At 40.6% G+C, this 26,264-nt stretch overlaps 1 protein-coding gene across 1 annotated transcript in view; it reads left to right on the top strand.

Annotated features, from left to right (window-relative positions):
- LOC136882336 (uncharacterized) overlaps nt 1–26,264 on the top strand; it is a 354,206-nt gene that overhangs the window by 19,200 nt on the left and 308,742 nt on the right. The window lies entirely within an intron of this gene.

Genomic DNA, 26,264 nt, shown 5'->3' on the forward strand with positions numbered 1-26,264 from the left:
TTAAGTAACTTTTTTCTTTTAATTCCTTGTTGCATCCTTTAAGTAGCCTCATTATGACATGTAACGATCTGTATGCTTTCCCAACAATGTCAGTCCAAATTACTTTCAAATCTCACACCTAAGTATTTGCACTTGCCATCTTTTGGGATAACTACCTCATCCAAAGTATATTCAAATTCAGTTTTAAAGCTCCTGTTTGTAAATGTTGTAACAGTTGATTTGCTTCCATTAACCTTCATATTATTTTTTTCAACCCATTGTTGGATACTCTCAAGGTCCCTTTGTAATTCTGAACAATTCTCAATGTTATTTATTTCCCTATAAACAATTATGCCATCTGCATACAATCTTATTTTTGATGTTATATTGTTCCCTAAATCATTTGTGTATATTAAGAAAAGTAATGGACCGATTATACTATCCTGTGCAATTCCGTTCCAAACTTTCTCTTCCTGTGATATATTACTTCCTACTTTGACCTTCTGAACCCTTGAATTTAGAAATGTTCTTATCCAACATGTAACCCTTACGTCCAATCCTATTCCCTCCAATTTCTTTAATAATATTCCATGTTCCACTCTATCAAAGGCTTTGGAAGGATCTATGGCTATGCAATCTAACTGGCCTCCTGAATCCAACTGATCTGATATGTCCGGCTGAAATCCCACCAGTTGTGCCTCACAAGAAAATTTCTTTCTAAATCCATACTGGCTCCTCATGAACCAATTTTTATCATCACATATCTCTCTGATGTACTTTGCTATTAAACTCTCCAGTATTTTACAACCCGATTATGGGAGAGAGGATAAGGAAGTGAGTGAGTACAGGAGAAATAGTAAAGACAAAGATATAAATAGCTATGGGGTAAGATTATTAGAGTTATGTGCTATAGAAAAATTATATATTTTAAATGGATGGATGAAGGGAGATAGTAATGGTGAACTGACATTCATCACACCGAAGGGCGGGAGTGTAGTAGATATAGGAGTTAGCACGGAAATAGCTCTAAAGAAGATAATAAGTTTTGAGGTGACAGAATGTGTGATAACAGAACATATGCCCATCAAGATAAGATTAAGAGGGGAGTATGATGGAGTGAAGAGAAGGGCAGGAAAAAGAGACAGGTATAAGGAGGGATGGAAGTACATTTGGAATGATGCCACGATCGAGAGATTGAGAACAGAGTTAAAAGGGAGTGAAGAAAATATAAGGGTTGAAAGTGAAAGGATGTTGGCAGGAGGGGATGTGGATGAAGTTTTAAAACTAATAGAACGCCCTGTTTGGAAGGTGGGTAAGAAAGTGAGAATAAGGGAAGAGATAGACAGAAACATAGGCGCGGGGTGGTTTGATGAAGAGTGTAAGAGGAAACGAATGGTTGTAATGACAGCTCTAGCGGACTTCAAGAAAGGAGGGAAACAAGGGAAAAGAGAGGAATATTGTAAATTAAGAAGAGATTACAAGAAGTTACTAAATGAGAAAAAAAAGTGCTGGAAAGAGGCGGAAGCTGAGAGAGTGAACAGGTATTGCAAAGAGAAAAGATTTGATAGGGTTTGGGAAACTATAAATAAGATAAAGAGAACTAGATCGACAGGGGGAGGAACAATGATAACAGAAGATGAGTGGATAGGATATTATGCAGAGCTTTTGGGTGGGAGGGGAGAAGGTCAGGGGGGTATGGAAAAGACGTATATTGTAAAGGAAGTACAAACAGGAGTACAGTTACTAGATGAGGAGATAACAAGTCAGGAAATAGTTAGGGTGTTAAGTAAAGTAAAAACCAAAACAGCGGGTGGGGCAAATGGTATTACTAACAGGATATGGAAGGAAGTAGGAGCAAATGAAGTAATGTTGAAAGTGATGGTGAAATTTTTTAACAAGATATAGGAAACGAATAAATTCCCTAGCGAGTGGAGAAAAGGAGTACATTGTCCTATATATAAGAACAAAGGAAGTCGAAGTGATCCAAACAACTATAGAGGAATAACACTCCTGGACTCGCTGTCGAAGGTATATACAGGAATTTTAGCTAATAGGATTATAAATTGGGCAGAGAAATTTGGAAGGATTTCGGACTATCAAAATGGATTTCGAAAAGAGAAAAATACTGTGGATAATATATGGATTTTGGATACTTTAATTACGAAGTATGTGAAAATAGCAGGGAAGAGATTATATGTAGCAGCAGTAGATTTAGAGAAAGCCTTCGATGCAGTGAATAGAGAGGCGTTATTTACTAGATTAAGAGAGGTTGGGTTATCGGAAAAAATGAGGCTGGCAATAGAAGGAATATATGAGAAAGTATTGGTGATGATTAAACTAAAAGGGGGTGGGTTGAGTAAGTGTATGGAATCGAAAAGGGGTGTGAGGCAGGGTTGTAAGCTATCACCCATATTATTTCTACTGTTTATAAATAATGTATTGGATAGACATGGAGGTGAGAGATGGCATTGCCCTTGGATTGGGAAGAGGGAGATACCAGGGCTGCTATTTGCAGACGATTTATTGATCTTGGCATTAACAGCAAAGGGATTGCAAGAAGGACTAAATGAGGTAGTGGAATATACTAGAAGATGGGCACTCAAGATAAATGTACGGAAGACGCAGATAATGATATGTAGGAAGAGGAAAGCCAAGAAAGAAAAGAAATTCTGGACAGTCGAGCAGCAAGAAATCAGACCAGAAAAAAATGGAGTATTTAGGAGTTATAATTAGTAGTAACGGCACGTGGGAAAATCAGATTAGAAGAGCCAGATATAAAGGGAGGGGAGCACTGGCAGTAGTGGGGATATTAGAAAATAAATTTCCGGATATAAAGTACAAAATACAGAGATTGGTGTTCCAATCAATGGTCAAAGGAAAAATGTTATATGAGGTAGAAATATGGGGATTAGAGGAAAATAGAAAAGAACTAAACCAGGTGGTGGCGAAATTTAGTAAGATTATTATGGGAGTCCCAAACTGTACTGCAAATGTGGGGGCTAGATTAGTATGTAAAGAATCGATAGACACTACTATAGCCAAGAGGGTGATGAAGTATTGGATGAGATTGGAAGAAGGGAAGGGAGGGGATTTAATACAAGACACATATAGGTTCCAGAAAAATATGGAGAACGAGAGGTATTGGGTAAATAAGTGCAAAAACAAATTACGAAAACTGGGGTTAGGAGATATAGGATATGAGAGGTGGAGAGAGAAGAAAGAATGGGTATGGAGAAGGGTTATAAGGAGAGTTGCCGATGTAGAGAGACAGAGTTTAATAATGGAATGTAGAGAAAGAGCCTCACTATCAGTATTAAATAAATTGTTAGAAATCATGAACCTGAAAATCGAAGTGGAGGACCGGAAGGGCAAGAGAGGTTTATACTGGTGGATTTTTGGAACTCCTAGAAACAGAGGGTGGATAGGTACAGAAAATGCAGGTAGATGTATTCTGTGTGGAGAAAAATGGTCGGACCTACATATATTCATCGAATGTAGGGAGTTAGAAGAGTTGAAAAAGAAAGCGTTGAGTAAAAAAGAGATAGAAAAAGTAGAAAAAAATGAAAAGATGACGGTTTGTCTGGCCAGAGAATGGGGAAGAGGAACAAATATTTCGAAATATTTAAATATGGTTAGAATGAGATTTATAAAGAAATTAAGAGATTAAGGGGTAAAAGAGGGTTACAGAGGAAGGAGAGGAAGGAGGTAGACGAAACTGCTAGGTTATATAAAAATTTAAGAGAATAAGAGGAGTTCGAAGTACAATCTGATTGTATCATGAAAAGAAGATTTGTATATATTTGGAGAGGATTGCATGTGTGAGAGAACGGAGGTGGTAGTTAATGTTAGAAAAAAAAATAGAGAGTAGTTTTTAGTTTTAGTCTAAGAGTTGTAGGAGCTAGAGAATTGGCAACAAATACATTTGTAAACAGTGTTTGAATATGAATGATAGGGTTAGTGGACAAGAAATGGTGTTTGGATAACATAATAGTAGATAATTTTAAACTCTGGCTTAAAAATTTTAATAAGTAATGAGTGGCCGTGAGGAAGAGGAACTGTTGGACTGTTTAGTGATGGAAAGGATTGATAAGTGATGTGAGGAAACAAAAGGAAAAGACAGATTTGATTTGTGGCAATTCGGTGGTTTAATATGTAAGTTAAACTATTTAAAAAAATGCAATTAGGAAGTAGCTTTAGTCTAAGAGTCGCAAGAATAAGAAAGAAAAGCGATGAGAAAGGAACTGGAAATTGTCATCAAGTGCGTTTGTATATAGTGTATAAATATTATGATTATCTGTAAAAGTTAGCAAATAAGTATTATAAGAGAGATGGGCAGGGGCAAGGAAGAGTAAGAGGGGAAGATTGGTGATGGAAGGGGGGAGGGGTATAAGAGACAGACGGGTGGGATGGTGCAGTCCCATCCCTAGGCGAAAGAGGAAACATGTCCGCTCACAAAATAACAAGTGAATTAAGATGGTGGCAGGAAAGTAAGACGACACGATTATAGGCGGAGCAGTAGATAAATGCGTGACGGATCGTATGATGGACCGGAAACCGCCTCTACGATTCGCCACGTAAAATGAGGAGAGAAGTACGAGTTATAGGTGGGGCTAATATCTAACCCGGGAGGAGTGGCTGATAGCGGCCAGGGTGGGATGGCTCTCTCCTCACAGGGAATGCCGCATGCAGCCAAGGTTTTTTTTTCTCTTTATGTTTAGTTAGTTGTAGAGAGTAGATATGGGTTAGTACATTAGAATTAAGGTAGGGGATGCCCTTACATGCGGAGGAGTTCCTCGCATACCAGAGGCATCTCAATAGTTTTAGTCAAGTTGGTGCAGTGTTAGGCTGGATTCCGCCGACATGGACACCACTAAATAAGTAGAGTAGATAGTAATTGTTTTGTTTGGTTTATATTATTTTGTGCGGTTTTTTTGGGTTCTTAGTTAATAGTTTTAGTGTAGATAGATAGAGCTTTATATTATATATATTAGTATGTTAGTTTATATTGTTTTGTTTGGTTTATATTGTTTTGTTTGTTTTTTGGGTTCATGTGTATTTTATGCTCTTTATTGTCTGTAACCGATGGTGCAAACTAGGGTGGCAATAAAGAGTTATCTATCTAAAAAAACAAAAAAAACAAACAAACAGTATTTTACAAACTATACTGGTCAGGCAGTTCTCTGGTTTCTTTTTATCACCCTTTCCTTTATAAATTGGTATTGTTATAGATTCCTTCCATTCCTTTGGTATTACACAATTATTTAGTCAAAGAGAAATTTTAAATAAGGCACTATGTACCACCCCATTGTCTTTAATACCTCCCCAGTAACTTGATCACTTCCTGCTACTTTTCCTTGCTGAAGCTGAAAATATCGTCATTTGTGAATGAGAAGCTTCTTGTTTCCCTCTGTGTCTCTCCCTCTCTATCTTCTGTTACAGTTTCTAACTCCTGACAATCTTCTACTGAATCTCTAAATTCCTTACTAAATAGATTTGCTTTCTCAATATCTGTTGAATAGTGTTCACCCCCTTCTCCCACCATTGTATAAATTTGGATTCCTTTTCCTTTTTGATTCTTAAAATATGATTACAGCTTTTTTCCATTTTCCTTTGTGGTCATTACCCTCTTGAAGTATGCCATTCATATAATTCTCTTTTGCTTCCTTTTTCACTCTGTTCAGTTCCCTCATTAGCTGTTTTCTAGTTTCTCTATTCTCCCTACCCTCTTTGATTTTCCTGTTTTATTCTACATTTTCTTTTTAATTTTCTTATTTCCCTTGTATAATAAACATGGTCTGAGGTCATTTTACCCTTCTTAACAGGTACAAATCTATTCTCTCCTTCCCCAATGATTCCTTTACATTTAGCCCAAAGTGTATCCACATTACTCCCTTCACTTATCCAACAACTGAATCGTGATTTAAGGTAAGTCCCAAATTCATCAACTTCAGTTTTTCTGTATAATTCTTGTCTTGTGTGACCCTCTTATTAAGCATTTTTGGTACGAGTCCTACATCTATTATTACAGCCTTATGGTAATCTATTCCTTCAATTACCTCAGTTTTAACAACAATTTCCTATGGGTTAACCAAGAATACATCTAGCAAGTTATTGAGATGAGTCGGTTCTTGTACTACTTATGTAAATCCTCCCTCCCAAATTAACTTATTTGCCGGTTTCTGTTCATGGACTTCACTTGCAGCTCCATTCCATTCAACTTCAGGCAAGTTTAGATCTCCCCCAATTATTACCATGTCATTATTATTGTTTTTATAAGTATAATCTATTATTTTCTCAAATATTTCCATGTCTCTTTCCTCTCTTCCAGGCCACATGTTCCTATAATTCACACCTCCTTCATATTATCACAAACTAATTTTATCCCTAATATTTCGTCCCTTTCATCGGTAAACCATTCATGTGAACAATAAATTTCCTTCACCAGAATAAACACCCCTTCCCATTTTATCTCCTCGGTCTCTACGATAGACTGTATACCCTTCTGGAAATACTTCTCTATTACCCACCCCTTCTCTCAACCATGATTCCACTCCTATTACCACATCAGTCTCATAAGATTCCATCAATGTACCAAATTTTAATTGTTTATTTACTACACTCTGACAGTTTACCAAGAACAATCTCAGACCCCCATCCTCCTTAAAAATTGTCTGCTGCAATTGGGTAACATTTGACTCATGAGTTGAGAACTTCCCTGGAACCCAGATCCTTGTACATAGATCTTGATTTAAGGATCTGGGTTTTCTGGCAAGTTTCCCTGTATGTGCCAGTTTAGTGGTATGGGTTTTCTTAAGTGCAGATTATTTTGCAGATCTATGTTGATAATTGTAGCAATTTGTCTACAGAGAGTTGCTTTTGCATTACCATTCAGATGTAACCCATGCCTAGTGAACATTTGTCTAAGTATCTACTACATAGACATTTCTAAACTTACTTACTTACTTACTTACTTACTTACTTACTTACTTTAATTCTAGGTGGAACATAGGGCCTCGACGAAATTTCTCCAGCTTGTTCTTTCTGCCGCCAATGCTTTCACCTCCCCCCATGTCCTGTTAACTCCAGTAATCTCCTTGTTTATGGTTCTCTTCCAGGCAATCCTCGGTCTGCCTTGCCAGTGAATGCCTTGTGGATTCCAACTCAATGCCTGCCTTGTGATATTTTCTTGTGGTTTTCTCAGGGTGTGCCCAATCCATCTCCATTTTCTTCTCATTATCTGTTCCTGTATGGGACTTTGACTTGTGGCCTCCCAAAGGTCTTTGTTTGAGATGGTTTTTGGCCACCATGTTCTCATAATGTACCTCAAACACTGATTTATAAAAGTCTGTAACCTTGTGGTAATGTCTTTGGTCTTTTGTCTTTTTCCAGGTCTCTCTTCTATACAGTAACACAGATTTAACATTTGAGTTGAATATCCTTAGCTTCGTTTTTATACCAATGTGAGGGGATCTCCATATTGGTTGTAATTGTGCAAAAGCTCCTTTGGCTTTATTTATACGACTCACCACATCTCTAAAAGCACCTCCATCCCGGCTTACCATGCTTCCTAAGTAGCAAAATTCCTCTACCCTTTCTATATCCATTCCATCTAGAGTCCAGCTACAATTGTTACGATGGTTTATGCGCATTTCTTTAGTCTTTTTGTTATTAATCTTTAAGCCTACTTCTTTAGCTTCTATTTTTAAGTCATTCAGTTTGATTTCCATGTCCCGAAAATATTCTGTAAGAAGACAGAGATCATCCAGTTGTTGAAGATTATGACCATGTACAAATTAGAGAATTTTACTTTTGTATGTTGACAGTTGATATAGATAATGACGAAACAGTTGACAGTAGATTATTGTATTGTATATATGTTCACGAGACGTAATAAAAAGTCACGATCAGCTAGTTTTGTAATAAACGCGCTTTCAATTAACACCCGTAAAACATATCATGGTGCCGAAACCCGGGGAACACAGAATACAGGAGAAAATAACATACAACAATATTTAATCTTGTTTAATACGTAATAAGGTGTTGATTGAAAAACTTGTGACTATCGGCCCCTTCGTCAACCTACGTTTCACCACGACAAGGGAACAGATAAGTACTTACACGGCATTAATACTATTTTGATTGTTGTTAGAGCACTAAAAACTTGCTTTTATACACGGTTGAGTGCTCCTTGATTTTCAATCATCTCAAAATACTATATTTGATTGCAATATATTTTAGCCGCCATGTTGTTATCATATAACCTGCAAAGAGGTCATAATCTCTAGGAGAATCTAACAACGACAGGGTGACAACTAGCGCTATCTCCTGAGCATTTCTGTAACTACAAAAGAAAACACATTGTCAGACACGTCACGAGAAAATTCACGGAACATTATTACAGTAACCGACTAACAAGAAAGAATGTCTCAGTCCTCGCTTGACAAGCTAAAAAGGAAACGCACTACTCAGCGTTCCAACGTTACACGTTTTACTAAACAGATAAATGATTTCAGCGATACTGCGGCGCTGGACGATGTAGAACACTGCTTGGAACGCCTTAAAGACACTTTTGAGAGCTTAATCGTTCTAGATGATGCTATACACGATCTGATTGAGAACGACGACTATGACGAGGATATACAAGTCTGTGAAAATTACATAGACAGTGCTAAACGTGCAATGCGGAAGGCTAATACACTTACAAAGGCAAAGAATTCACAAGACGCACATGCCTGCTCAGCTACTACTACGTCACCCAGAGCTACTTCCGAAGTTAAGCTTCCTACTGTTAGAATAGAGACCTTTTCAGGAGACATAGAATCATGGCCACGGTTCTGGGAGCAATTTCAGGCTTCGGTGGACAAGAACTCAGCGGTATCGGTGATAAACAAACATGTATTCCTTCGAGGATATCTCGACGGTGAACCCAAACATCTGGTGGGTGGAATATCAGTAACAGCCGATACTTACGAACAGGTGAAGAAGATTCTGGAGTCCCGTTATGGGGATAAAAACAGAATTATTCAATCCCACTTGGATTTTTTGGAGCATCTGCAACCTGCACATTCCGACAGTCCTGAGATTCTCAGTGCCACGTATATTGAGTGCCACTGACGGATTCAAGCGCTGACAGCACTAGGTGAAGATGTAGACGTCTATGGAAAACTGTTAGCCCCTAAAATTCTTCGCGCATTTCCTGACGATCTCTGTCGCCGATGGCTACTTAACGCCAAGAGGTTGGAAATACCAGAAAGCAGTATCTCGCGACTAATGCAGTTTTTGAACGAAGAGGTGGAGTGTGCCTTGACTACGCAGAAGATACGTTGCGACCGGCCATTTTCGACTACTTATACTCCGACGGCAGCGGCTCTCCATGTTAACACCAGACCTAACAAGCCGAAGAGAAAGAATATCAAACAAGTCACAGAACCGTATTGCGTTTTTGTGAGAATCGCGGTCACTGGGGTCAAGATAACGAACAACCAGGAGACAACTGAAAAACTGAAGAAAGCGAACAGATGCTTCCTTTGTCTTAGACGAGGCCATCACTCTAAAGACTGTGCGAAGAAGAATAATGTGTCATGCTCCATATGCAAGAAGACACACCACGTGTCAATTTGTGGAGGAGATGAGAGAGAAGCTGTAGCGGTGGGCAAGATAGATGTAAACACGCCCTCCAACTTCACGTATCTTCAAACTGCTCGCGTTTGGATAACTGGCCCGACTGGACTGACCAAACTTACACGGTGTATTTTAGATGCTGGAAGTCAGTCCAGTTTTATCGAAACAAGCCTCGTGGATCAGCTCAAGCTTACTGTTGTCGAAAAAAGGAAACTGTCTGTTACGGCATTTGAGTGTGATCGACACACGGTTACAACACGTAGGGTTGTCCAGTTTAACATCAGTGGCGTGTGGTCGAAAACTAATATAATGATAACAGCTTTCGAGAGCGGAAACAAGTATTCCCCTCATCCTGCTGTTCCACACGATGTCTATTCTTTATCATGCGCCCGAACATTGCAATTAGCAGACCCCCGGGACAATAAAAGCGACCTCCCTATTGAACTTCTCACAGGTGGTGATCACTACTGGAAGGTGATCCGAGATGGCCAACCAATACGCCTTTCTGAGTCCATAGTACTTCTCCCGTCTAACTTGGGTTGGGTTCTTAGCGGAAACAAGTCAGAAATCACAGTCCATCATGTCGCTATAAATCATGTTCACAGAAGTCAAGAATTTGAACCTAAAGACGACAGCATGCGACAATTCTGGGATTTAGAGACCATGGGAATAAGAGAGCAGCAAGGTAGAACACTTTCTAGGAAGGACGCTACCATTCTTCAACAGTTTCACGATTCGTTTCGTATGAAAGAGGGGCGGAGAGTAGCGTCTCTACCCAGAAAACAGGAAGTTTTCTTGCCATCAAACCGCGTCAATGCCAAGAATCGCTTTAGATCACTTGAAAGGAAACTTCACGACAATGCTGAGTTTCGAGAAATGTACTGTTCACAAATGACTGACTATATTGAGAAAGGTCATGTTGAAATGACTGCTACAGAAGATAATCTAAGCGATGTTTTCTACCTACCACACCACGCTGACAAGAAAGAGAGGAATGGAGCAATCAAATGGAGGATTGTTTTCGACGCTTCGTCACACGAGAGAGACTCGCCATCTCTTAACGACGCTCTGGAAGCAGGACCAAACCTCCTTCCTGAAATTCTGTCAACACTAATCCGCTTTCGTACATATCGAAAAGCAATAGTCGGGGATGGAACTCAAGCTTTTTTGCAACTGTACCTAGATGAAAAGGACAGAGACTTAACCAGATTTTTCTGGTATCACGTCCAGAAGGGGGAAGATGGTAACTGGCAAACAGCAGATGAAATTGTCACGTACAGGTTCACGCGGCTACCGTTTGGTCTTACGTGCAGTCCTTTCCTTCTATCTGCGACTCTACGTGAACTGGCTTCAAGGTGCAGTAACACATACCCCACAGCAGCAGAACTCTTAGATCAGAGCACGTTTTTGGACGACTTCGTTGCTGCTGCTGACGACGACAATGGGGTCATAAGCTTATATTACGAAGTAAGCTCCATGCTCAGGCACATACGACTACCAATGGATAAACGGGCAACGAACTCAGAAACACTTAAGAGCGTATGGCAGTCTGAGAGACGAGATATCAAACAAGAAACTGGAGTATTAGGCATCAGGTGGAACACAGAATTGGACTGTATCCTTTTCGATCATCGAGAAATTACTGAAAAGCTAGCTCACATTCCTACCACGAAACGTCAGCTCTTACAAGGAACAGCAAGATTTTACGATCCGCTGGGGTTATTCTCACCCGTCTCAATTGTTGGAAAGTTAATCTTCCAAGATACTTGGTGTCGAGGCATAGAGTGGGATGAGATTCTTCCACAGGATATAGCCTTAAAATGGCAACTTTGGATCTCGAGCATCAAACAGCTGTCACTTATAAACGTTCCGAGGTGGATTGGAATGTGTAAACAGATGCCAAACGCTACGCATGTCCATGTGTTTTGTGACGCTTCTGAGAGAGCATGTGGAGCCGCATTGTACACTAGAACGGCAACAGACGATAATATATCAATACACTTGGCCTGCAGTAAAAGCAGATTGCCTCCAGTTAAAAGGATTACACTCCCACGACTAGAACTTCTGGCTACTTTGATAGGTTCCCGCCTCTTGAAATATTTTTGCCAGTCAACAGGATTTGACAGCACGCGAGCTACACTATGGTCGGACTCTATGGTGGCCCTCGGTTGGGTACGGAGTGACCCAAATCGCTGGAAGACATTCGTATGCAACCGCGTGACAGAAATTCAAGACTATCTGTCGCCGGTTCAGTGTCAATATTGTCCCAGTGAAGACAACCCCGCAGACCTTCTGACGCGTGGAATGTTAGCGACGGATCTAAATTCCTCTTCATTATGGTGGAATGGACCACAATGGCTTGCTGAAGCTCCCACTTCTTGGCCACAGGAAATCTCACGTCAGAAAGTATCACTACCCGAATCCAAGGAGGCAAACCCTCAAGTCCTTGTAATCAGTGCCAATGAATCACTGATAGATATTTTACAATATAGTTCGTATTGGAAGGTAATACATATCACCTGTTGGATTTTACGTTTCGTGGAGGTGACACGGAGAAGAGTGCAGTATCCACGGCATTTGACAACCACAGAATTAGAAGCTGCAATGCTCTACTGGATACGCCGAGTTCAGGAGGAATGTTTCTGTACAGAGTTTACTGCCCTGACACGAAAGGAACCGGTACCGGCTACATCCAAGATTGCACGATTCCATCCACTTCTAGAAGACAACCTGATTCGACTTGGTGGTAGGCTCCAGTTTGCAGATCTTTCCGAGAATGAGCGAAACCCTCTACTTCTTGATGGCTCTCATCATTTCACTAAATTATTGATAAAAGAAACGCACGTAAGACTAAATCACATGGGAGTTCGTGTTGTGTTATCAGAATTGCGTCGTGAATTCTGCATTTGAAAGCTAGGCAAGTAAACAAGAAGGTGATTTACTCATGCCTTCCCTGCAAAATAACACACGCCAAGAGATGTGAACAGATAGAAGCTCTTTTGCCAATGGACCGTGTTAAGTTTCAACGGCCATTCACCGTTTGTGGTGTAGATTTTGCAGGCCCGTTGTTCGTGAAGGCTGGAGCTGCAGAGAAGAGATCTTACATCGTGTTGTTTACCTGTGCAACGAAAAGAGCCATTCATCTCGAGCTTACAACTGACTTGTCAACTGATAAATTCCTACTTGCCTTTCAGCGCTTCGTAGGAAGACGTGGACTTCCGAACACCATGTATTCAGACAATGCTCGAACGTTTCACGCCGCCAACAAAGAAATATCCGAACTCCAGGAATTATTAGAAAATTCAAGAGTACGAACTCACTTGTCACACCACCATGTTACATGGGAATTTATAGTAACAAGAGCCGCATGGTGGGGAGGCTTCTGGGAAAGGATGGTAGGGTCCACTAAGATGTGCCTCAAGAAGATACTCGGACGAGCTCAAGTAGAAGAGGAAGGGCTAAATACTATTTTGGTGGGGATCGAGGCCACTCCAGACAGCCTTCCTTTATGTTCTACTTGACAGGTATATCCATCATACATTGCCTGTGTAAGACGGACTATCTTTTGTGGAATTCCGAACTTTTCCATAGCCTTCCACATTTTTCTCCGGTTGATAGAGTCAAAGGCCTTTTCAAAATCAATGAAAAGTATATACAGAGATGTCTGATACTCAGCAAATTGTTCAATGATTAGCCTTAGTGTGTTAATCTGATCCACAGTAGACCGACCTTATCTGAAACCTGCCTGCCTGTTCTGTTCTCTGCCTGTTCTCCTGTCAATGGCTATGCTTATTCGGTTCAGTATGACTCTTGACATAACTTTTCTCGCCATATGAGAGCAATGTTATTCCCCTCCAGTTATTGCAATCTGAGAGGTCACTTTTCTTCGGTATCGTGATGAGGACACCCTTCTTCCACTCCATAGGAAGGTGTTCTTCATTCCATATTAGTGGTAGAAGTGGCTCCATGATTTCCGCTGTTAAATCTGGATCTACCGTACCTTTAGGGCTTCCGGGATAATTTTATCTACACCTGGTGCTTTTGCCACTCTTAATTTGTTTCATTGCTTGTGCAATCTCTTGTCGTGTTGGTAGTTCTACCGAGATGTCTGGATCCTCCAACATGGTTTCAACTTCTTCAGTTCACAATTCCTCACCAAGGTTATTACTTCCATGAAGTGATGTCTCCATCTTTCCAATTGTTGTGTCTCAGATGTCAAGGCTATTCCGTTTGCATCTCTGACTGGTTTCTGCCCTGAAGAGTTCCTCCTAGAAAGCTTTCTTGTAATGGCATATACTTCTTTGCTGTTGTCAACTCTTGCTGCTTCTTCTGCTTGTGTTGCCAGTTGGTCTGTAAACACTAGTTTGTCTCTCCTCACTCTCTTCTTAACCTCCTTGTTGGCCTCCCTGTATTTTCCCATTACTACTGCTTTCTGGTTTCTTGTTCTACTGGAGTTGACAAGTGCCTTACATTCTCTTCGATTTTGGATTGATTCCAAAGTGTCATCCGATATCCATTCTTTCCTCCCTGGCTCTCTGTACCCCTCTATCTCTTCACATGTGTCATGAAAGAGTTTCTTGACTGTGTTCCATTTGGTATTTACATCTTCATCAGGTTATTCGGCGAGGGCTTCAAACCTTTTCTTCAAATGTATCTTAAATTCATTTTGCACTTCATGTTTCTCAAATTTCCTGGAGTTAAAACGTTTCATTCGTACTGCTGCCACGACGTGGACGAGGGATTGGCCTTGTGGGAGGCGACATTTCTAAAACTCTTACATAATCTCTTGATTTTTATATTTACATCATGTACAGCTTTGTTCACACACGAGTCCTCTAAAATGTCATACCTGGGAGGCACATTAACTACAATTACTTGTGAGTCAGGTAGTTTGGAAATCTTACCTCTGAGAGTCGTAATTAGTTCCTCACCTTCATTTGCAGCAATGTCATTTGTACCACTCACAATCACCGCGTAGTTGTCCTTCTCTAACACAGGATCACAACTTGACAGGACGTCTTCAGTTTTGGCACTTGGTTTTATTAGTCCTAAAACCTCAGTTTCTGGATTCTACAGCTCATCCTTGATGCCTTCTGCCATATCCCGCCCTTGACTGTCTGCGTAGAGACGAATTTTTGGCGATCTTGACTTTCGGTTGGTTTTCTTCTTCTACATGTTACCTCCACTGGCTTTAAAATTATTCGGAAAACTTGATGTGTCTTCTTCTGGAACTTGTTGCAATGACTGAAATCTATTTTGGCACTGCAAAGAGTTTTTCTCGGTTTTAAGTTGCACATAGTTTCTCCCATATGTTTAAAATTAGGCCTAAAATGGCTACGCGTCATTTCCGTCCACGGCGATCTTTCTTCTCCAATGTATTCTTTATCTTCCAGTTTCTTTATTCTGTCCTTTAAGCTTTCATTTTCAAGTTTAAGAGCACATAAGTCTTCTTGTAGCACTCCTAAAATCTTAAGTATAGTTTCGTAAGTCTCTCTTTCTTGTTGTTCTGCCTCTCTATCAGTTTGTTTACACTCGGGATACAGCCACACACTTTCTTCAATATCAGTCCTATTTACAATATTTGCACAACGAAAATGGTTCCATTCATCACACGACACAGAATCCCATTTTAACTACTCGTCTGCATTTGCCACATTTTTCACTGCATCTTACATCATTATCTACTACGGATATCACAGACTCACACACAGTAGTCGCCACCTTGAAAATATATATATTAAATTCCACCGAGCTTTAGGTGTTGATCTAATTATCTTTTTATAGATTTTGTAGATCATGGACCTGTGTTGGCTTCGTGGGAAATCGTTCAATGCTTGCCTTTGGGGACATAAACACAAGTCTGTAGAATAATCATGATCCCATCGTGCTGAATGGAATGTACCTTTGTCCTTGCGTCATACACCAGTATCAGGTTATTAATGTCTATCCATTGGAATAGTCTATCGCCATTCTCATCGCTATTCTTATAACCCCATAATGTATGATGGCTGTTAAAGTCGCCTAGGATAACACTATTTTCGGTGGGTTTTAGTGTGATAGGGTCTGGCCAATTAACCATTGGTGGTTTGTAAACGTTCGCGATAGTAATATTTTGAACATTGACAGATGTGGTGAAGATATTATACATGGAGTCTGGTGGCAGAACTTCATAGTTGTCAATATCGTTCTTCATATAGATGGCGATGCCATATTTAGGGTGGTAAAGTCCGGTAGTTAGTTTGCACCCAGGTATTTTCCCACTGGTAATCAGTTGATGTTCATCTTCACAACGAGTTTCCTGTAGCACCAGAATGTCAACAGAATGATCCAGAAGTATCTTGGATAAGTATTCACTTTTGGCTCTACTTATACCCTCAATGTTTAGTTGACAGATGGTTAATTGAGGGCCTTAGTGCCCACGTGTAGGATGCTGTGCCCTGAAAAGGGGTAAGTCTTTGACTGTCATTGCCGTGAGGTCGCTGAGGACAGTACGGCGGCGTCTAGTCTCTGTTGCTCGCTTAGCACCACCCGGGGGTCACGTGTAGGGCAATGTGAGGTTAAACCTACGGACACTTCGTCACGGTGAGAGTTTGGCCAAACCGATTGCTTGTATCTCCGTAAATATGTATGTGCCTTAGCTGCGTTTGAAAGAGTGTTTTATGGTACGGCACATTACTTATGGGAGTGTGTGGGCTCTGTGTGTTCTTCGAGTGCATGTGAGAAATAGATTGTGTGAAAAAGAGGTTTAAATTATCTGCTTTGGTTTAATTCGTTTTCCCATTTTCTGTGTTTCTCTTCTCGCCTGGGTCTCCCTTTTGGTTCGTTATGTTTTTACTTTTGACCGACTCTGTAGTAACCATGGTGGTTTACCTTAATATTTTAATCTCCTGGTGGCTGCCATGTTGCTTTCGTCTTATGCGCGAGTTACTGCTTTTCCTCTCTTGCGTGTGAGACTTGATGTGTCGTCAGTTTTCCATTTTATTCACCTAATTATATAAATGAATTTATATAAATGAATATATAAGATGTAGGGGAGTGGCCTCTATTGCTTTTTCTGGCGCGGGTATAGTCTTTGGCCTGGCCTTTTCAAAATATATTAACTTTAAATTCTTGGATACAAATCGGAATTTTGATAGAACTGAATTATTTAATCACAGAATTATTTGTCTTTGCAAACGAGGTGGAATATTGAATTAATGCGCGGTGCCAGCAAGGTTACAACATTGCACCACGAGAAGAGATTATTGTTGATGCTCGTGTAGGAAGAAAATTAACGTATGACTGAGTATCAACTTGTGAAAATGTGGATTTTATAATTCCACCTTTACAATACTGTAATTGTCTTTATTAAAAATACTACATTAGATTACACTCGCGAAACATGTTTCGCCCTCTTATAGGACATCTTCAGTCACAAATACAAATACATAACATTAAGAATAAGGCGAGGACACATTAAAATAAGTACATGCAAAGTCTTTGTATCCTGTGACGCGGCGTGATGGCGTCTTGTCAGTCTTCAATGTTAAAATGGTGCGGCGTGAACATGATGTGAAGCATGAAGTCCAATTAAAATCATATGTTAAAATTGTTGTTCAAAACAATGAATTGTCAATTGTAAAACACCGTAAGTGGCTATGCGAATACAATTATGTGCATATGGTACATAAAACGGTGTTGTGGTGATGCCACATTGTGATAGATTTCTTGATTAGGAGGTGGAGTTATACTGATGCAAGTTGAACCTGATTGTGTGTTGACAATAGGGGCCTAAAAAGAAAAAGAAAAATGAATGAACTGAAGAATAAAATTCAATTAAAATGTGAACTAAGTGCCCATCCAGTCACTCACCTCCTTGTCCGTCCTACGTCGACCACTCCACCTCAAGTGCTAAAGCTAACTGAGTGACGTCCTCGAAGGTCGTTGAGGACTGACTGAGAGGGGAGGTTGAGGGGAGTTTGACGTAAGGGGAGAGGCGTGAGGTAAAGTATTACTCACGCGCCTTCGTGAAAAGAATTTATTGATTAACTCCTCGAAAAGTGTATTGATATCCTCCGATATCTCATTAAGATCAGGTTGCATTTTTTATCAATATTTATAAAGATGTTTTCTAAACTATTCAATAGATTTCCTTTCTTACATAAATGGAGAATTTGAAGGTCTTGTTGTATGACCGTGAATGTATAATTGGTATAGTCCATATGAGAACCGAATGCTGAGTATCTGCCGTACTTTGACGCATTAACATGTTCATTATACCTTATGTTAAAATTGCGGCCTGTTTGTCAGATATAACTGGCGGGACACTGCTGGCACTTTAATTTGTAAACACCTGATTTCTGAAATTTGCTATTGCCGTTATTGATAGTGTGCTGATTGAAGAAAAGATGAGCGTTGTTATTGGTTGGTTTAAAAAGAAACCTTCATATTATGTTTCTTGAAAACATTCGTGATTTCGTATATTTTACTGTGACTATAGATAAAAAGGGCGTAACTATCTTCTTTCTTCTTGGTATCCTTGGTTAATGTGGAAAACGATTTTTTCTCAATTTTGCCAATAATTTTAACCACAAGTTGCCTGTTGAACCCGTTTCTTTCTGCTATAAAATAAATAGTATCCAATTCATTTTTACGATCTGCTTCTGACATGGGTATATTATAAGCTCTGTAAATCATACTGTAAAAGGAGGCCCTCTTATGTGCTGACGGGTGTACGGAATTTTGTTTAATTACGTTTGCCGTTTGAGTGGGTTTCCTGAATAATTTAAACCTAAGTTTATTAGAGTCATTAATAATAGTAATGTCAAGAAAATTTAATGCTTCATTATTTTCCCTTTCGTAAGAAAATTTAATCTGTGAATCCATATGGTTTAATCGTTCTAATACCTCCTGTACATTAGTAATGCTATGGTCAATTGTTGTAAACGTATCATCTACGTATCTCAACCAGCTTATTATTCCTTTAATGTTGTTGATTTTGCTATTTTCAAGAACATCCATATAAATTTCCGCCATAATTCCCGAAGCTGGGGCCCCCATAGGAAGACCTTCCTGTTTATATATTTGGCCGTTGAAAGTAATTATTATTAGCGACGACGAACTCCAAAATATTAATAAAATTGACTATCTCTTGCCTACTTAAATTACTGTATTCAAGTAGATTATTGTTTACAAGATTTATCGTTTTTGATACTGGAATATTCGAGAACATATTTGTGACGTCAAATGAATGCATCTTATGGATCGATTGCATGTTTAAATCTTTAATTCGATCGCAAAATTCTTTGGAATTCTTAATGGACCTATTACCCTCAAATCTATAATGTTTTTTTAATGTGTATAAATCTAGACGTCTTATATATAGAGCTAGTTCTGAAAATAATGATGGGTCTTATAGGTATATTCTCTTTATGCACCTTCGGTAGTGCCCTAGCCGTCGAAATACCCGGGTTCATATTAATAAGTTTTTGAGACTCCATTTCATTAAAGATGAAAGAAGATTGTTTAAGAAGTTTCTTTAAGTTTCTCTGAATGATATTCGTCGGGTCTTTTTTTATAATTTTGAATGAATTCTCTGCGAAAAAGGTTTCGGTTTTCTGTATGTATGATTATGACGGTCGCATTCCCCTTGTCTGCCTTAGTCACAATCAAATCGTTCTCCTTAATGTTCTGTTTCAATGAAGCTATTGTTTGGTAATGATGTGTAGAAACTCTATCTTTGTTATTATTTATTAAATTAGAAAGTATTTTATTTATATTAAATCTCGTCTCTGTTTGGTTCTCTATCGGTAACTTTTGTATTGCACTTTCGGCTTCCGTCGTGAACGTGATCGCGTCTTTAAGTTTAAATTGAACGGGCCAATTGAATTTGGGATCGAAACCGACTTTCACCTATTAGGTCGTGTTACGTACATTTAGTACCTAGTAAGTTGAAAGTCGGTTTCAATTACAATGCGGTCGTGAAAATTCAATATTCATTGACTTGGCCCTCAACGGGCAACTAAAACGCACTCTACAGTGTGATGGTAGTAATACCAGACCTGTAGCTTAGATCCTTTCCAACAGAACAAAGATGGCCTAGGCCACCATAGCTCAATTGGTAGAGCAACCGACGCGAAATCGGGAGGTTGTGGGTTCGGATCCCACTGATGTCTTGTTGGCCATTTTTGTTCTGTACTTAACATCTCTTCAACACGTACTAAATGTACGTAACACGACCTAATAGTTTGAAAGTCGGTTTTGATTACAATGCGGTCGTGAAAATTCAATATTCATTGAATTTTGGATCTTTCTCCATAACACTTATTTCCGACTTATCAAAACAAGTCTCTGAAAGATTAATAACAGGCTCTTGAAATACAGGAATGCTTGAATAAGTCTGACTGTTATTGTGCTTAGACGAGGGAGAATCAGTCTCAGTTCTCTTACTATTGCGCCTAAGTGTATTAGTTTTGTTGACTAACTTGTTCTGTTTATCTACAAGTAGGTATGCGATTTTATCATTTACGTAATTTTGAAACGAACTCCATTCTAATTCTAACTCCACCTCCTAATCAAGAAGGCTATTATAATGTGGCATCACCACAACACTGTTTTATGTACAATATGCACATAATTTTATTTGCAAAGCCACTTACGGTGTTTTATAATTTACAATTCGTTGTTTTGAACAACAGTTTTAACATATGATTTTAATTGGACTTCATGCTTCACATCATGTTCACGCCGCACCATTTTAACATTGAAGACTGACAAGACGCCATCACGCCGCGTCACAGGATACAAAGACTTTGCAGTTACTGATTTTAATGTGACCTCGCCTTATTCTTAATGTTATGTATTTGTATTTGTGAATGAAGATGTCCTATAAGAGGACGAAACATGTTTCACGAGCATAATTTAATGTAGTCTATTTAATAAATACAATTACAGTATTGTAAAAGTGGAATTATAAATTCAAATTTTCACAAGTTGATACTTTGACAATACGGGCTCTCATATGAAGTTTATAACGTGCAATGACTGTGAGTAGGTTACCTTTACCGTAGTAATACCTTTTAGGATTTCCTACTCTCAATTCATTTTTTCTTTGCGTTTAGGCCGTCTGTGGACCACGGCGCTTGTGTTCTAGCTGTGTTTTTGTCATCGTCTGCCCCTTTTGGTGTACTGGATTGTGTTCTTAGCGGCCTCTTGAGCCTTCCTGTTGGCCCAGTATTCCTTCATTTTATTGTTGAATTCTTTCCTGCGCTCCTCTGACCAATTCCCGGCTCCTTTGTGGCTAGCTGATGTAGGGGATGTTAGGAAAGGTTTAGTTTTGACCATTAAACGGTATGCATTGCTGTCAGTTATGGCGGCTCTGCAAGATCGTTGTCCACTTGTTTGGTCCAGGGGATCCAGTAGCTTTGCCTTTGTTAGCAGCCTTGAAGATCTTATAGTATAATCTATTATGATCCATTCTGTATAGGTGTCCATAGATAGTCGGACGTTTTCTTCCGATGGCATCTATGAGGTTTTCTTGATGCTGGTAGAGCTCATTGTTGGGTTTGTACCGTCGCCTTCCATCTGGTAGGATCATTGGCCCTATTATTCTTCTCAGGAATTTCCGTTCTTGCACTTCCAGCGCTCTCAGTGCGATCTTTTTAGTTAGGGATAGGCATTCTGCTGCCTAGAGGGCTGATGGTCTGAGTACTGCATTATAGTGTCTCAGTTTTACATTCTTTGATAAATGCTTTGAGGCATACAGTTTTCTGCAGGCATGGTAGGCCTTGTCTAATTTGATTTTCTTTTGTTCAAGAGCCATCGTTTTACTTAGGTCCTCCGATATCCACTCTCCGATGTACTTCATATTTTTAGCTCTCTTCATATGTTTCGTATCACTGACTCCCATTGTTGTAGGGGCATCTTTGATGTTGATGATAAACTCGGTCTTTCCAATGTTGATCATGAGGCCCGCTTTAGCTGCTATAGAGTGCAGTGTTTGAAGCTGCATAGTGGCCTCATGCATGTCGTTTGCTAGTAAACTAAGGTCATCAGCAAAGGCCAGGCATGGAATCCTCAGGTTGCCTGTTTTAAACCCCATTCTTAATCCGGTGTTCTCAGGTAATGACCTGGTCCATTCTCTTATGATCTTTTCCAGAACACAGTTAAATAATATGCATGAGATACCATCTCCTTGCCTCACCCCTCTTTTGACTGTGAAGCTCTGTGATAATTGACTTCTAAACTTAATTTTGGAAGTGGTATTGTGCAGGGTGGCTTGCACCAACTTATTAATTTTTTCGTTTAGTCCCAGTTCTTTTAAGGTGTTGAAGAGTGTGATCCTATCCTTGGAATCATATGCCTTCTGGAAGTCGACAAAGATAGCTACCCACTGTCGGCATATTTTCTTGCTACATTGAAGGATGGTCTTCAGATTTTGTATCTGTTCAGCACAAGACCTTGCAGTTCTGAACCCTGCTTGATATTCTCCTAATTCTTTATCCAGTTGTCTTGTTATGTGCTGTTCCAGAATCTTGGAAAATACTTTATACGATACTGAACGGAGTGATATTCCTCTATAGTTGCTGGGATCTGTTTTGCTTCCCTTCTTGTGGATTGGATGGATAACAGCTGATGTCCAATCATCTGGGAGCCTTTCCTTAGCCATATGTCCAGGATTACTTTGTGTATGTGCCTGAATGTTTGCTCACCAGTTTGTTTCAACATTTCTGCCACTATTCCATCTTCTCCAGGAGCTTTGTTGTTCTTGACAAGTTGAATGGTCTCTCTTACTTCTTCATAGGTGGGAGGAGGGATGTCTTTGGTCTCCGGGTTAGGTGGTTCTCTAACTGGGAGGCGCTGCGCAGGTTCTTCAGCATTCAAAAGTCCTTGGAAATAATCAGCTAGGGTCTTGATGCAGTCATCATCATTGAGGCACAGTGATCCGTCTGTTCTCTGGAAGTGTAAAGTTTGGGGTGTGAACTGGGTCGTCTGTTGTTTTAGACCTTTGTATAAGCCTCTGGAGTTGTTTCTTCCAAAATCGTCCTCGGCTTGCTTAATCAGTTCTTTGTTGTATTTTCTTTTCGCCCCTCTTATGATGCTGGAGGTGTTCTTTCTTTGTGTAATAAAGGCTTGTAGGTTGGCTTCGTTTTTATGATGGTTCCATTTGAGCCATGCTAGTCGCCTGGTTCTATAGCCTCATCACATTCGTTAGACCACCATGGGTGCTTGTTACCTTTAGGTCTGTTGGGGATCATCTTCTGAGCCGCGTCTGTTATAGCATTGATGTGTTGGTTCAGACTCTCTTGGTAACTTGCTTTGTCTTCTTTAAGTTTGGTGATATCAAACCTAGGAATCTTCTTTTTCTTCATAAGCATAGCCTTGGTCTTATACAGTGGTTTCAGATTCATCTTAACCATGGACAGGTAATGATCGGAGTCTATATTAGCTCCTCGTAAAACCTTCACGTTCATATTGTCGCAGTGGTGCTTCTTGTCTATTGCTACGTGGTCAATTTGGAACTTGCCCATCATGCTGCTTGGGCTGCACCACACCATGGCCTTCCTAGGTAGACTTCAAGAGTTATCCATACTTGGTGCACAGACTGATTAGCCGTTCCCCATTCTTGTTGGTTCTCTTATGGGCGGGGTATCTTCCTACAATCTTCCGGTATTTTTGTTCTCTCCCAATCTGAGCACTGAAATCTCCTAGCAGTATTGTCGTATGATGATGTGGGATGTGGTCTAGGGTTTCCTCAAGGGTGTCCCAATACTGATCTTTAGTCTCTTTTGTTTTCTTGTTAGAGTCATTGGTTCGAGCATGGAAGTTAACCAGAGAGTATCCCCTATTGCTAGACCTGAATAGAAGCCAAGTATGCTAGCAACTAGTTTGTGGTGTACTGCGAACCCTGTCCCCAGGAAGGGTATATTCGTCATGACTCTCTTACCAGGCTTTCCCTTATATATTCTATATTCCCGAGACTCCATGGCATCTTCATCTGGGAACCTAGTCTCTTGTAAGGCTGCAATGCTGAAGTTCTTGTCTTTCAGGATTTCAAGGGTATGTTTAAGTTTCCCGGTCTTGATCAGCGAGTTAATATTGATCGTAGCTAGGTATGTGATGTTCCTTTTTCTTTTAGTTCTGACTGGTTCACATGAAGGCGTAGGTCCCCCAGAATCCGACGACCTATATGCCCCGTCATGAACGGGGGATGGGTTGGTTACCACCAGGGGATTTATCATTATTGTTTCCGTACTTCATGTTTGATACAGTCTATCACACAAGTGTGTATGTAGTTGGTCACCCGAAAGTGACGAGTTGTTGACTATCAAGGTTGTAAGCCTTGAAGCCCCCAGCACTGATCGGTTCACTGACCCAGTTTCCTGCTGGGATTGGTTACCCAACCTTCCACTGGGTTGCTCAGCTTAACAGGGACACCTCTTGTAGGTTACGTGCTGTAGTTGGAGTGAAAGAGGCTAGTTGGATTCTCTTGCTGAATCTAGTATTTTATGTTGCAAATACCCGGCAACGACGCATTTCACTCACACTTGCCCGGAGCCACACGGACTCCTCCCAGGTTAATTCCTTTGAATTTATCTCAATAAACCTTGTTTTCTTCCTTTATTCTTTCCCTTTCTTTTAGCTAGTCGAGAAATTGTTACCCGTTTACTAGTTCGTGTCTTGACTTAGGGGACAGGGTTCAACCTCAAACTTATCTAGTTTGCTCTGGTCGGGGTCCGTTAACCTGTGTTTTAATCGCATACCCCTGGTGATGCGGTTACGTTATTACCACTGCGTATCATACTGTACTCTGTCAACCAATTGTGCGCTATGGGTTGGCTTATTGCCACTGCTAAGGAATGTTTTTTTAGCCATTTTGATGCTGTTTTTGACCTTTGATCGAGTATAATAAAAGCTATCTGATATCTGGTTGTATCACCAAAACTCTTCTATGCATTCAGCCTCCGTTTATGGTTCTCAGTAATCCAAAGGTCAAGGTTCTTGCAGAAATCAATTACCTTTTCTCCTCTTACATTTCTTCTTCATAATTCATAAACTCCGACCACATTACTCTGTCTTCCACTTCCCACTACACTATTCCAATCTCTCATCATTACAGTTCTTACTGGACCTTTTCCATTCTCCTGAAACATCTCGTCTATCTGCTCATATATCCGGTGTACCTCTTCCTAGTTAACTTTCAGTGGTAATCACACAAGTTTTATAAGGAGATGATGTAGAATAAAGCATGCAAAAGTTACGTGGAATTCCCTTTACAGAAGAGATGTGTTCATTGCCATGGCCAGGGACCCACCTTAAGAAGTGCATTTACTTTTATAACCTAACGAAGAGTAGCGCACGCCATTCTCCATTGCGCATTGCTATTGGCTGTCGTAAAAAGCATTAGTGATTAGAAGCATATAGCGTTGCCAACCCGCGAATTAAAAAGCGCATTTAAATATAACCTGAAAGTGAAGAAATGTATAACACAAAAGAAGGCTGTTTGTACATGATGAATGCGCTGGTGTAGTAAGGTCAGAAAAAAGGTAATATTGGTCCAGGGCTCACTACCCTAACCAATCCAGACCAACGGTCTTGTCCAGTCGCTACCCTAAGCAGTGTAGACCAATGGTCTTGTCCAGTCCCTACCCTAAGCAGTGTAGACCAATGGTCTTGTCCAGTCCCTACCCTAACCAGTGTAGACCAGTGGTCTTGTCCAGTCCCTACCCTAACCAGTGTAGACCAGTGGTCTTGTCCAGGCCCTACCCTAACCAGTGTAGACCAATGGTCTTGTCCAGTCCCTACCCTAACCAGTGTAGACCAATGGTCTTGTCCAGTCCCTACCCTAACCAGCGCAGACCAACGGTCTTGTCGAGGCCCTACCCTAACCAGTGTAGACCAACGGTCTTGTCCAGGCCCTACCCTAACCAGTGTAGACCAACGGTCTTGTCCAGTCCCTACCCTAACCAGTGCAGACCAATGGTCTTGTCCAGGCCCTACCCTAAGCAGTGTAGACCAATGGTCTTGTCCAGGCCCTACCCTAACCAGGGCAGACCAATGGCGTTTCCTCAGGTAACTAGTGGCCCAAGGCCGCTTTGCGGCTCTAACCTGGGGGCTTACATCCCCAGACCCCCTTTGCTTGTTCTCATATCACTGGTCCGCGGCTCTAACCTGGGGGCTTAAAACCCCAGACCCCCTTTGCTTGTTCTCATATCACTGGTCCGCGGCTCTAACCTGGAGGCTTACACTCCCAGACCCCCTTTGTTTCTTCTCATATCACTGGTCCGCGGCTCTACACTGGGGGCTTAAAACCCCAGACCCCCTTTGCTTGTTCTCATATCACTGGTCCGCGGGTCTAACCTGTGGGCTTACACCCCCAGACCCCCTTTGCTTGTTCTCATATCACTGGTCCGCGGCTCTACACTGGGGGCTTACACTCCCAGACCCCCTTTGTTTCTTCTCATATCACTGGTCCGCGGCTCTACACTGGGGGCTTAAAACCCCAGACCCCCTTTGCTTGTTCTCATATCACTGGTCCGCGGGTCTAACCTGTGGGCTTACACCCCCAGGCCCCCTTTGCTTGTTCTCATATCACTGGTCCGCGGCTCTACACTGGGGGCTTACGCACCCACACTCCCTTTGTTCACTGATGGTCTAGCTCCTGAGTAGAGCGTTGTGCTGCGAGT

This window comes from Anabrus simplex, chromosome 10 (assembly GCF_040414725.1).
Source record: "Anabrus simplex isolate iqAnaSimp1 chromosome 10, ASM4041472v1, whole genome shotgun sequence".
Lineage (NCBI taxonomy): Eukaryota > Metazoa > Arthropoda > Insecta > Orthoptera > Tettigoniidae > Anabrus > Anabrus simplex.